The sequence below is a fragment of the Oncorhynchus kisutch genome, unplaced genomic scaffold (genome assembly GCF_002021735.2).
Source record: "Oncorhynchus kisutch isolate 150728-3 unplaced genomic scaffold, Okis_V2 Okis01b-Okis20b_hom, whole genome shotgun sequence".
Classification (NCBI taxonomy): Eukaryota; Metazoa; Chordata; class Actinopteri; order Salmoniformes; family Salmonidae; genus Oncorhynchus; species Oncorhynchus kisutch.
The window spans coordinates 15,725,445-15,737,352 of record NW_022261978.1 but is presented as its reverse complement, the minus strand read 5'-3'; the positions used below and the strand labels follow the sequence as shown (position 1 = coordinate 15,737,352).

The 11,908-nt window shown below is 41.6% G+C and overlaps 1 pseudogene across 1 annotated transcript in view; it reads left to right on the top strand.

Moving 5' to 3' along the window:
• LOC116358999 (dynactin subunit 6-like) overlaps positions 1 to 11,430 on the top strand; it is an 11,932-nt pseudogene extending 502 nt beyond the window's left edge. The window contains exons 3-7 of the transcript XR_004206579.1: positions 161 to 266; positions 1,309 to 1,397; positions 5,383 to 5,430; positions 10,672 to 10,814; positions 10,998 to 11,430. The product of XR_004206579.1 is annotated as a dynactin subunit 6-like (transcript). The remainder of the gene's footprint in view (positions 1 to 160; positions 267 to 1,308; positions 1,398 to 5,382; positions 5,431 to 10,671; positions 10,815 to 10,997) is intronic.
• Positions 11,431 to 11,908: the final 478 nt, after the last annotated feature.

The following is an 11,908-nucleotide window of genomic DNA, read 5'->3' as shown; positions in this document are numbered from 1 at the left end:
AACAACATTCGTTTGTCTGTAGTAGCTCTAGTCTCTATATAGCTTGACATTATTACACGGTTCAGGTTACTGAGTACATATCCACTTTGGAGCCAGCTAAAAATGGTTGATGTGGTAGGCTAGCGTTACACATTTGACTGTTCATGTATGGTCTTTCCAGGTGCCAGAACGGTGGTCCATCCCAAAGCCCGCATCATTGCCGAGGCAGGACCCATAGTCATCGGAGAAGGCAACCTCATCGAGGAACAAGCTCTTATAATTAACAGGTGAACGTAACAATAGTGACTTCTAGAAGTGGAAGGGTACAGTGGTGAGGTCTCTCCTGTGTTCTATTTCCGCCTCTCTTTCTCCACCTCCCCCGTTACATCCATCCATTCTCCCTACACTTTATTCTTTCCATGCTTTTATTCTGTCTTTCCCCCCACCTCTCGTTTGCACTTGTAACTGATGTGAAACGGCTAGCTTAGTTAGCGGTGCGCGCTAAATAGCGTTTCAATCAGTGACGTCACTTGCTCTGAGACCTTGAAGTAGTAGTTCCCCCTTTGCTCTGCAAGGGCCGCGGCTTTTGTGGAGCGATGGGTAACGATGCTTCGAGGGTGACTGTTGTTGATGTGTGCAGAGGGTCCCTGGTTGGCGCCCGGGTATGGGCGAGGGGACGGTCTAAAGTTATACTGTTACACACTTGTCTACCTCTTTTTCCTCTGCCATGTTATGGTCTCCTTTTCCTTTGTCATGTTATGGTCTCCTTTTCCTCTGTCATGTTATGGTCTCCTTTTCCTCAGTCATGTTATGGTCTCCTTTTCCTTTGTCATGTTATGGTCTACATTGTAGTGATTGAAGCTGGTTGTCTGATTGAAGCTGTCTGTCTGATATGAAGCTGGTTGTCTGATATGAAGCTGGTTGTCTGATATGAAGCTGTCTGTCTGATTGAAGCTGTCTGTCTGATATGAAGCTGGCTGTCTGATATGAAGCTGGTTGTCTGATATGAAGCTGGTTGTCTGATATGAAGCTGTCTGGTATGGAGCTGTCTTTCTGATATGAAGCTGGTTGTCTGATATGAAGCTGGTTGTCTGATATGAAGCTGGTTGTCTGATATGAAGCTGTCTGTCTGATATGAAGCTGTCTGTCTGATATGAAGCTGTCTTTCTGATTGAAGCTGGTTGTCTGATTGAAGCTGGCTGTCTGATATGAAGCTGGTTGTCTGATATGAAGCTGGTTGTCTGATATGAAGCTGGTTGTCTGATTGAAGCCTGTTGTCTGATATGAAGCTGTCTGTCTGATTGAAGCTGGCTGTCTGTCTTTGATCAGTTATCCAGAGAACATAGCGCCTGACTCTGAGGGGGTGGAGCCAAAGACGATGACCATCGGCATCAACAACGTGTTTGAAGTTGGGTGTAGTATCCTTTATATTGAAGTGGTGCACTGACCTATAGTATCCTTTATACTGAAGTGGTACACTGACCTGTAGGGTACACTGACCTACAGGGTACACTGACCTGTAGGGTACACTGACCTGTAGGGTACACTGACCTGTAGGGTACACTGACCTGTAGGGTACACTGACCTGTAGTATCCTTTATATTGAAGTGGTACACTGACCTGTAGTATCCTTTATATTGAAGTGGTACACTGACCTGTAGTATCCTTTATATTGAAGTGGTACACTGACCTGTAGTATCCTTTATATTGAAGTGGTGCACTGACCTGTAGTATCCTTTATACTGAAGTGGTACACTGACCTGTAGTATCCTTTATATTGAAGTGGTACACTGACCTGTAGTATCCTTTATATTGAAGTGGTACACTGACCTGTAGGGTACACTGACCTGTAGGGTACACTGACCTGTAGTATCCTTTATATTGAAGTGGTACACTGACCTGTAGGGTACACTGACCTGTAGGGTACACTGACCTGTAGTATCCTTTATATTGAAGTGGTACACTGACCTGTAGGGTACACTGACCTGTAGGGTACACTGACCTGTAGTATCCTTTATATTGAAGTGGTACACTGACCTGTAGGGTACACTGACCTGTAGGGTACACTGACCTGTAGGGTACACTGACCTACAGGGTACACTGACCTATAGGGTACACTGATCTATGGGGTACACTGACCTACGGGGTACACTGACCTACAGGTTACACTGACCTACGGGGTACACTGACCTACGGGGTACACTGACCTACAGGGTACACTGACCTATAGGGTACACTGACCTACGGGGTACACTGACCTGTAGGGTAAACTGACCTATAGGGTACACTGACCTGTAGGGTACAGACACTGACCTGTAGGGTACAGACACTGACCTGTAGGGTACAGACACTGACCTATAGGGTACACTGACCTGTAGGGTACACTGACCTACAGGGTACACTGACCTGTAGGGTAAACTGACCTATAGGGTACACTGACCTGTAGGGTACAGCCACTGACCTGTAGGGTACACTGACCTGTAGGGTACACTGACTTATAGGATACACTGACTTATAGGGTACAGCTATTTGGACATTAGACCTCTATCTGATATTCCATGTCTGTATGTGTTATTGTTTGACCTCTGTCTGTTTGACCTCTATCTGTTTGACCTCTGATATTCCATATCTGTATGTGTTATTGTTTGACCATTCTCCCTACACTTTATTCTTTCCATGCTTTTATTCTGTCTTTCCCCCCACCTCTCGTTTGCACTTGTAACTGATGTGAAACGGCTAGCTTAGTTAGCGGTGCGCGCTAAATAGCGTTTCAATCAGTGACGTCACTTGCTCTGAGACCTTGAAGTAGTAGTTCCCCCTTTGCTCTGCAAGGGCCGCGGCTTTTGTGGAGCGATGGGTAACGATGCTTCGAGGGTGACTGTTGTTGATGTGTGCAGAGGGTCCCTGGTTGGCGCCCGGGTATGGGCGAGGGGACGGTCTAAAGTTATACTGTTACACACTTGTCTACCTCTTTTTCCTCTGCCATGTTATGGTCTCCTTTTCCTTTGTCATGTTATGGTCTCCTTTTCCTCTGTCATGTTATGGTCTCCTTTTCCTCAGTCATGTTATGGTCTCCTTTTCCTTTGTCATGTTATGGTCTACATTGTAGTGATTGAAGCTGGTTGTCTGATTGAAGCTGTCTGTCTGATATGAAGCTGGTTGTCTGATATGAAGCTGGTTGTCTGATATGAAGCTGTCTGTCTGATTGAAGCTGTCTGTCTGATATGAAGCTGGCTGTCTGATATGAAGCTGGTTGTCTGATATGAAGCTGGTTGTCTGATATGAAGCTGTCTGGTATGGAGCTGTCTTTCTGATATGAAGCTGGTTGTCTGATATGAAGCTGGTTGTCTGATATGAAGCTGGTTGTCTGATATGAAGCTGTCTGTCTGATATGAAGCTGTCTGTCTGATATGAAGCTGTCTTTCTGATTGAAGCTGGTTGTCTGATTGAAGCTGGCTGTCTGATATGAAGCTGGTTGTCTGATATGAAGCTGGTTGTCTGATATGAAGCTGGTTGTCTGATTGAAGCCTGTTGTCTGATATGAAGCTGTCTGTCTGATTGAAGCTGGCTGTCTGTCTTTGATCAGTTATCCAGAGAACATAGCGCCTGACTCTGAGGGGGTGGAGCCAAAGACGATGACCATCGGCATCAACAACGTGTTTGAAGTTGGGTGTAGTATCCTTTATATTGAAGTGGTGCACTGACCTATAGTATCCTTTATACTGAAGTGGTACACTGACCTGTAGGGTACACTGACCTACAGGGTACACTGACCTGTAGGGTACACTGACCTGTAGGGTACACTGACCTGTAGGGTACACTGACCTGTAGTATCCTTTATATTGAAGTGGTACACTGACCTGTAGTATCCTTTATATTGAAGTGGTACACTGACCTGTAGTATCCTTTATATTGAAGTGGTGCACTGACCTGTAGTATCCTTTATATTGAAGTGGTGCACTGACCTGTAGTATCCTTTATACTGAAGTGGTGCACTGACCTGTAGTATCCTTTATACTGAAGTGGTACACTGACCTGTAGTATCCTTTATATTGAAGTGGTACACTGACCTGTAGGGTACACTGACCTGTAGGGTACACTGACCTGTAGTATCCTTTATATTGAAGTGGTACACTGACCTGTAGGGTACACTGACCTGTAGGGTACACTGACCTGTAGTATCCTTTATATTGAAGTGGTACACTGACCTGTAGGGTACACTGACCTGTAGGGTACACTGACCTGTAGTATCCTTTATATTGAAGTGGTACACTGACCTGTAGGGTACACTGACCTGTAGGGTACACTGACCTGTAGGGTACACTGACCTACAGGGTACACTGACCTATAGGGTACACTGATCTATGGGGTACACTGACCTACGGGGTACACTGACCTACAGGTTACACTGACCTACGGGGTACACTGACCTACGGGGTACACTGACCTACAGGGTACACTGACCTATAGGGTACACTGACCTACGGGGTACACTGACCTGTAGGGTAAACTGACCTATAGGGTACACTGACCTGTAGGGTACAGACACTGACCTGTAGGGTACAGACACTGACCTGTAGGGTACAGACACTGACCTATAGGGTACACTGACCTGTAGGGTACACTGACCTACAGGGTACACTGACCTGTAGGGTAAACTGACCTATAGGGTACACTGACCTGTAGGGTACAGCCACTGACCTGTAGGGTACACTGACCTGTAGGGTACACTGACTTATAGGATACACTGACTTATAGGGTACAGCTATTTGGACATTAGACCTCTATCTGATATTCCATGTCTGTATGTGTTATTGTTTGACCTCTGTCTGTTTGACCTCTATCTGTTTGACCTCTGATATTCCATATCTGTATGTGTTATTGTTTGACCTCTGTCTGTTTGACCTCTTTCTGATATTCCATATCTGTATGTGTTATTGTTTGACCTCTGTCTGTTTGACCTCTATCTGTTTGACCTCTGATATTCCATATCTGTATGTGTTATTGTTTGACCTCTGTCTGTTTGACCTCTGTCTGTTTGACCTCTATCTGTTTGACCTCTGATATTCCATATCTGTATGTGTTATTGTTTGACCTCTGTCTGTTTGACCTCTTTCTGATATTCCATATCTGTATGTGTTATTGTTTGACCTCTGTCTGTTTGACCTCTATCTGTTTGACCTCTGATATTCCATATCTGTATGTGTTATTGTTTGACCTCTGTCTGTTTGACCTCTGTCTGTTTGACCTCTATCTGATATTCCATGTCTGTATGTGTGTATTGTTTGACCTCTGTCTGTTTGACCTCTATCTGATATTCCATGTCTGTATGTGTATATTGCTGCTCTGAAAGTCATTTTGTTGGTCAAGTATGAAACTCTCCTTAACCAATGATACTTGCAGTGTCTCAAGCTTTGAAAATTGGGGACAACAATGTCATAGAATCCAAAGGTAAGAAAGGTTAAAATGCCACAAATTCAGTAATGACGGTCTTCGTCCCAATGATCTGTATGACTGTGTGTGTCTGTGTTGATTGGTTATTAAATCACTATGGAGATAACCCTTCCATCTAAACTGCTGATTGGTTATTAAATCACTATGGAGAGAACCCTTCCATCTAAACTGTTGATTGGTTATTAAATCACTATGGAGATAACCCTTCCATCTAAACTGCTGATTGGTTATTACATCACTATGGAGAGAACCCTTCCATATAAACTGTTGATTGGTTATTAAATCACTATGGAGAGAACCCTTCCATCATCTAAACTGTTGATTGGTTATTACATCACTATGGAGAGAACCCTTCCATATAAACTGTTGATTGGTTATTACATCACTATGGAGAGAACCCTTCCATCATCTAAACTGTTGATTGGTTATTACATCACTATGGGGAGAACCCTTCCATCTAAACTGTTGATTGGTTATTAAATCACTATGGAGAGAACCCTTCCATCTAAACTGTTGATTGGTTATTAAATCACTATGGGGAGAACCCTTCCATCTAAACTGTTGATTGGTTATTAAATCACTATGGAGAGAACCCTTCCATATAAACTGTTGATTGGTTATTACATCACTATGGAGAGAACCCTTCCATCATCTAAACTGCTGATTGGTTATTAAATCACTATGGAGAGAACCCTTCCATCATCTAAACTGTTGATTGGTTATTAAATCACTATGGAGAGAACCCTTCCATCTAAACTGTTGATTGGTTATTACATCACTATGGGGAGAACCCTTCCATCATCTAAACTGCTGATTGGTTATTACATCACTATGGAGAGAACCCTTCCATCTAAACTGTTGATTGGTTAATAAATCACTATGGGGAGAACCCTTCCATCTAAACTGTTGATTGGTTATTAAATCACTATGGAGAGAACCCTTCCATCTAAACTGTTGATTGGTTATTAAATCACTATGGAGAGAACCCTTCCATCTAAACTGTTGATTGGTTATTAAATCACTATGGGGAGAACCCTTCCATCTAAACTGTTGATTGGTTATTAAATCACTATGGAGAGAACCCTTCCATCATCTAAACTGCTGATTGGTTATTACATCACTATGGGGAGAACCCTTCCATCTAAACTGTTGATTGGTTATTAAATCACTATGGAGAGAACCCTTCCATCTAAACTGTTGATTGGTTATTAAATCACTATGGGGAGAACCCTTCCATCTAAACTGTTGATTGGTTATTAAATCACTATGGAGAGAACCCTTCCATCATCTAAACTGCTGATTGGTTATTAAATCACTATGGGGAGAACCCTTCCATCATCTAAACTGTTGATTGGTTATTAAATCACTATGGGGAGAACCCTTCCATCATCTAAACTGCTGATTGGTTATTACATCACTATGGGGAGAACCCTTCCATCATCTAAACTGTTGATTGGTTATTACATCACTATGGAGAGAACCCTTCCATCATCTAAACTGCTGATTGGTTATTAAATCACTATGGAGAGAACCCTTCCATCTAAACTGTTGATTGGTTATTACATCACTATGGAGAGAACCCTTCCATCATCTAAACTGTTGATTGGTTATTACATCACTATGGAGAGAACCCTTCCATCATCTAAACTGTTGATTGGTTATTAAATCACTATGGAGAGAACCCTTCCATCTAAACTGTTGATTGGTTATTACATCACTATGGAGAGAACCCTTCCATCTAAACTGTTGATTGGTTATTAAATCACTATGGAGAGAACCCTTCCATCATCTAAACTGCTGATTGGTTATTAAATCACTATGGAGAGAACCCTTCCATCATCTAAACTGCTGATTGGTTATTACATCACTATGGAGAGAACCCTTCCATCTAAACTGTTGATTGGTTATTAAATCACTATGGAGAGAACCCTTCCATCATCTAAACTGTTGATTGGTTATTAAATCACTATGGGGAGAACCCTTCCATCTAAACTGCTGATTGGTTATTAAATCACTATGGAGAGAACCCTTCCATCTAAACTGTTGATTGGTTATTAAATCACTATGGAGATAACCCTTCCATCTAAACTGCTGATTGGTTATTAAATCACTATGGAGAGAACCCTTCCATCTAAACTGTTGATTGGTTATTAAATCACTATGGAGAGAACCCTTCCATCTAAACTGTTGATTGGTTATTACATCACTATGGAGAGAACCCTTCCATCTAAACTGTTGATTGGTTATTACATCACTATGGAGAGAACCCTTCCATCTAAACTGTTGATTGGTTATTAAATCACTATGGGGAGAACCCTTCCATCTAAACTGTTGATTGGTTATTAAATCACTATGGAGAGAACCCTTCCATCTAAACTGTTGATTGGTTATTAAATCACTATGGAGAGAACCCTTCCATCTAAACTGTTGATTGGTTATTACATCACTATGGGGAGAACCCTTCCATCTAAACTGTTGATTGGTTATTAAATCACTATGGGGAGAACCCTTCCATCTAAACTGCTGATTGGTTATTAATCACTATGGAGAGAACCCTTCCATCTAAACTGTTGATTGGTTATTAAATCACTATGGAGAGAACCCTTCCATCATCTAAACTGCTGATTGGTTATTACATCACTATGGAGAGAACCCTTCCATCTAAACTGTTGATTGGTTATTACATCACTATGGAGAGAACCCTTCCATCTAAACTGTTGATTGGTTATTAAATCACTATGGAGAGAACCCTTCCATCATCTAAACTGCTGATTGGTTATTACATCACTATGGAGAGAACCCTTCCATCTAAACTGTTGATTGGTTATTAAATCACTATGGGGAGAACCCTTCCATCTAAACTGTTGATTGGTTATTAAATCACTATGGGGAGAACCCTTCCATCTAAACTGTTGATTGGTTATTACATCACTATGGGGAGAACCCTTCCATCTAACTGTTGATTGGTTATTAAATCACTATGGAGAGAACCCTTCCATCTAAACTGTTGATTGGTTATTAAATCACTATGGGGAGAACCCTTCCATCTAAACTGCTGATTGGTTATTAAATCACTATGGAGAGAACCCTTCCATCATCTAAACTGCTGATTGGTTATTAAATCACTATGGAGAGAACCCTTCCATCTAAACTGTTGATTGGTTATTACATCACTATGGAGAGAACCCTTCCATCTAAACTGTTGATTGGTTATTACATCACTATGGAGAGAACCCTTCCATCTAAACTGCTGATTGGTTATTAAATCACTATGGAGAGAACCCTTCCGTCATCTAAACTGTTGATTGGTTATTAAATCACTATGGAGAGAACCCTTCCATCTAAACTGTTGATTGGTTATTAAATCACTATGGAGAGAACCCTTCCATCTAAACTGCTGATTGGTTATTAAATCACTATGGAGAGAACCCTTCCATCATCTAAACTGCTGATTGGTTATTAAATCACTATGGAGAGAACCCTTCCATCTAAACTGTTGATTGGTTATTAAATCACTATGGAGAGAACCCTTCCGTCATCTAAACTGTTGATTGGTTATTAAATCACTATGGAGAGAACCCTTCCGTCATCTAAACTGTTGATTGGTTATTAAATCACTATGGAGAGAACCCTTCCATCTAAACTGCTGATTGGTTATTAAATCACTATGGAGAGAACCCTTCCATCATCTAAACTGCTGATTGGTTATTAAATCACTATGGAGAGAACCCTTCCATCTAAACTGTTGATTGGTTATTACATCACTATGGAGAGAACCCTTCCATCTAAACTGTTGATTGGTTATTACATCACTATGGAGAGAACCCTTCCATCTAAACTGCTGATTGGTTATTAAATCACTATGGAGAGAACCCTTCCGTCATCTAAACTGTTGATTGGTTATTAAATCACTATGGAGAGAACCCTTCCATCTAAACTGTTGATTGGTTATTAAATCACTATGGAGAGAACCCTTCCATCATCTAAACTGTTGATTGGTTATTAAATCACTATGGAGAGAACCCTTCCATCTAAACTGTTGATTGGTTATTAAATCACTATGGAGAGAACCCTTCCATCATCTAAACTGTTGATTGGTTATTAAATCACTATGGAGAGAACCCTTCCATCTAAACTGTTGATTGGTTATTAAATCACTATGGAGAGAACCCTTCCATCATCTAAACTGTTGATTGGTTATTACATCACTATGGAGAGAACCCTTCCATCTAAACTGCTGATTGGTTATTAAATCACTATGGAGAGAACCCTTCCATCTAAACTGTTGATTGGTTATTAAATCACTATGGAGAGAACCCTTCCATCATCTAAACTGCTGATTGGTTATTAAATCACTATGGAGAGAACCCTTCCATCTAAACTGCTGATTGGTTATTAAATCACTATGGGGAGAACCCTTCCATCTAAACTGTTGATTGGTTATTAAATCACTATGGAGATAACCCTTCCGTCATCTAAACTGTTGATTGGTTATTAAATCACTATGGAGATAACCCTTCCGTCATCTAAACTGTTGATTGGTTATTAAATCACTATGGGGAGAACCCTTCCATCTAAACTGTTGATTGGTTATTAAATCACTATGGAGAGAACCCTTCCATCATCTAAACTGCTGATTGGTTATTACATCACTATGGAGAGAACCCTTCCATCATCTAAACTGTTGATTGGTTATTAAATCACTATGGAGAGAACCCTTCCATCTAAACTGTTGATTGGTTATTACATCACTATGGAGAGAACCCTTCCATCTAAACTGTTGATTGGTTATTAAATCACTATGGAGAGAACCCTTCCATCTAAACTGTTGATTGGTTATTACATCACTATGGAGAGAACCCTTCCATCTAAACTGTTGATTGGTTATTACATCACTATGGAGAGAACCCTTCCATCTAAACTGTTGATTGGTTATTACATCACTATGGAGAGAACCCTTCCATCATCTAAACTGCTGATTGGTTATTAAATCACTATGGAGAGAACCCTTCCATCTAAACTGTTGATTGGTTATTAAATCACTATGGAGAGAACCCTTCCATCTAAACTGTTGATTGGTTATTACATCACTATGGAGATAACCCTTCCATCTAAACTGTTGATTGGTTATTAAATCACTATGGAGAGAACCCTTCCATCTAAACTGCTGATTGGTTATTACATCACTATGGGGAGAACCCTTCCATCTAAACTGTGTTCTCCCCTCTCCCCCTCCAGCTGACCTGGGCAGGAACATGATTCTAACTTCTGGTTGTATCATCGGCGCCTGTTGCCAGGTCAACACCTGTGAGGTCATACCTGAAAACACTGTCATCTTCGGCTCAGGGTGTCAGAGACGTGTGCAGACAGAGCGACCACAGGTGTGTACACACACACACACACACACACACACACACACACACACACACACACAGATTAGTGATCTACGGGTCTATGTAGCTTTGTCTTTCTGCACTTGTTTTTAACCAAAGAACCAGTCCATCCACTGTTTCCCTGTTAGCAGTGAAGAACAACATGTCTTTGTGTGTTTATGTGTTCTGCAGCCTCAGACTCTTCAGCTTGACTTCCTGATGAAGATCCTCCCCAACTACCACCACATGAAGAAGACTGTCAAAACCACCTCCGCTGTCACACCGGCCAAAAACTAAACCCCACCAGCTCTCAGCCCCGGGCCCAAAAAAATATACCTCTCTGGCAGACAGCGAACGAAGGAATCTCTTACCACTCAAAATGTACTGCCACTACTTTAACAAGAATCTGAAGAATGTCACTGAACTGTTCTCCTTGTCTCACCACACCGAGGTCCAGTTTCCCAGACCCGGGCTGGATTTAAACAGTTTAGTCCATGATGAGGCGTGACCTGGGACTGGGAAACTGCCCCTTGGTAGTGGAAGTGCTATATGTTTCGTGTCTCGACTGTTTACCACCAAATGCTTTATATCAAATTGTAATTAAAAATTGACTTATTTAAAAGTATTTCGTTTGCTGTTTGGAGACTGTAGGACAGTGTTGCTATACTCTGACTAGAAAAACTCACTGGGTGTATCCCAATCATCTCCCCTTTCTCCTAAAGTGTGCACTTGTTTCCTTCCCTACATGGATTTTAGGATCCCTCCCTGTTCCGACCTTCTCGTCCAATGTGTTTCGAGGAGGCGATGAGAGGACTCAAGGAGATCCAATCCAATCTGTTTCGGTTTACTTTAGCCAGTCTGTTTAACTACATGGATTTTAGGATCCCTCCCTGTTCCGACCTTCTCGTCCAATGGGTTTCGAGGAGGCGATGAGAGGAGATCCAATCCAATCTGTTTTGGTTTACTTTAGCCAGTCTGTTTAACGACATGGAAACTTGCTCCACGTCATGCCCACACCACTCCGATGGTTTAAAATGTGTGTAGAGTAGTGAATGAATGCAGAGCTCAGGAGGATGGAGAGATTATTGGGATTCAGACACAAT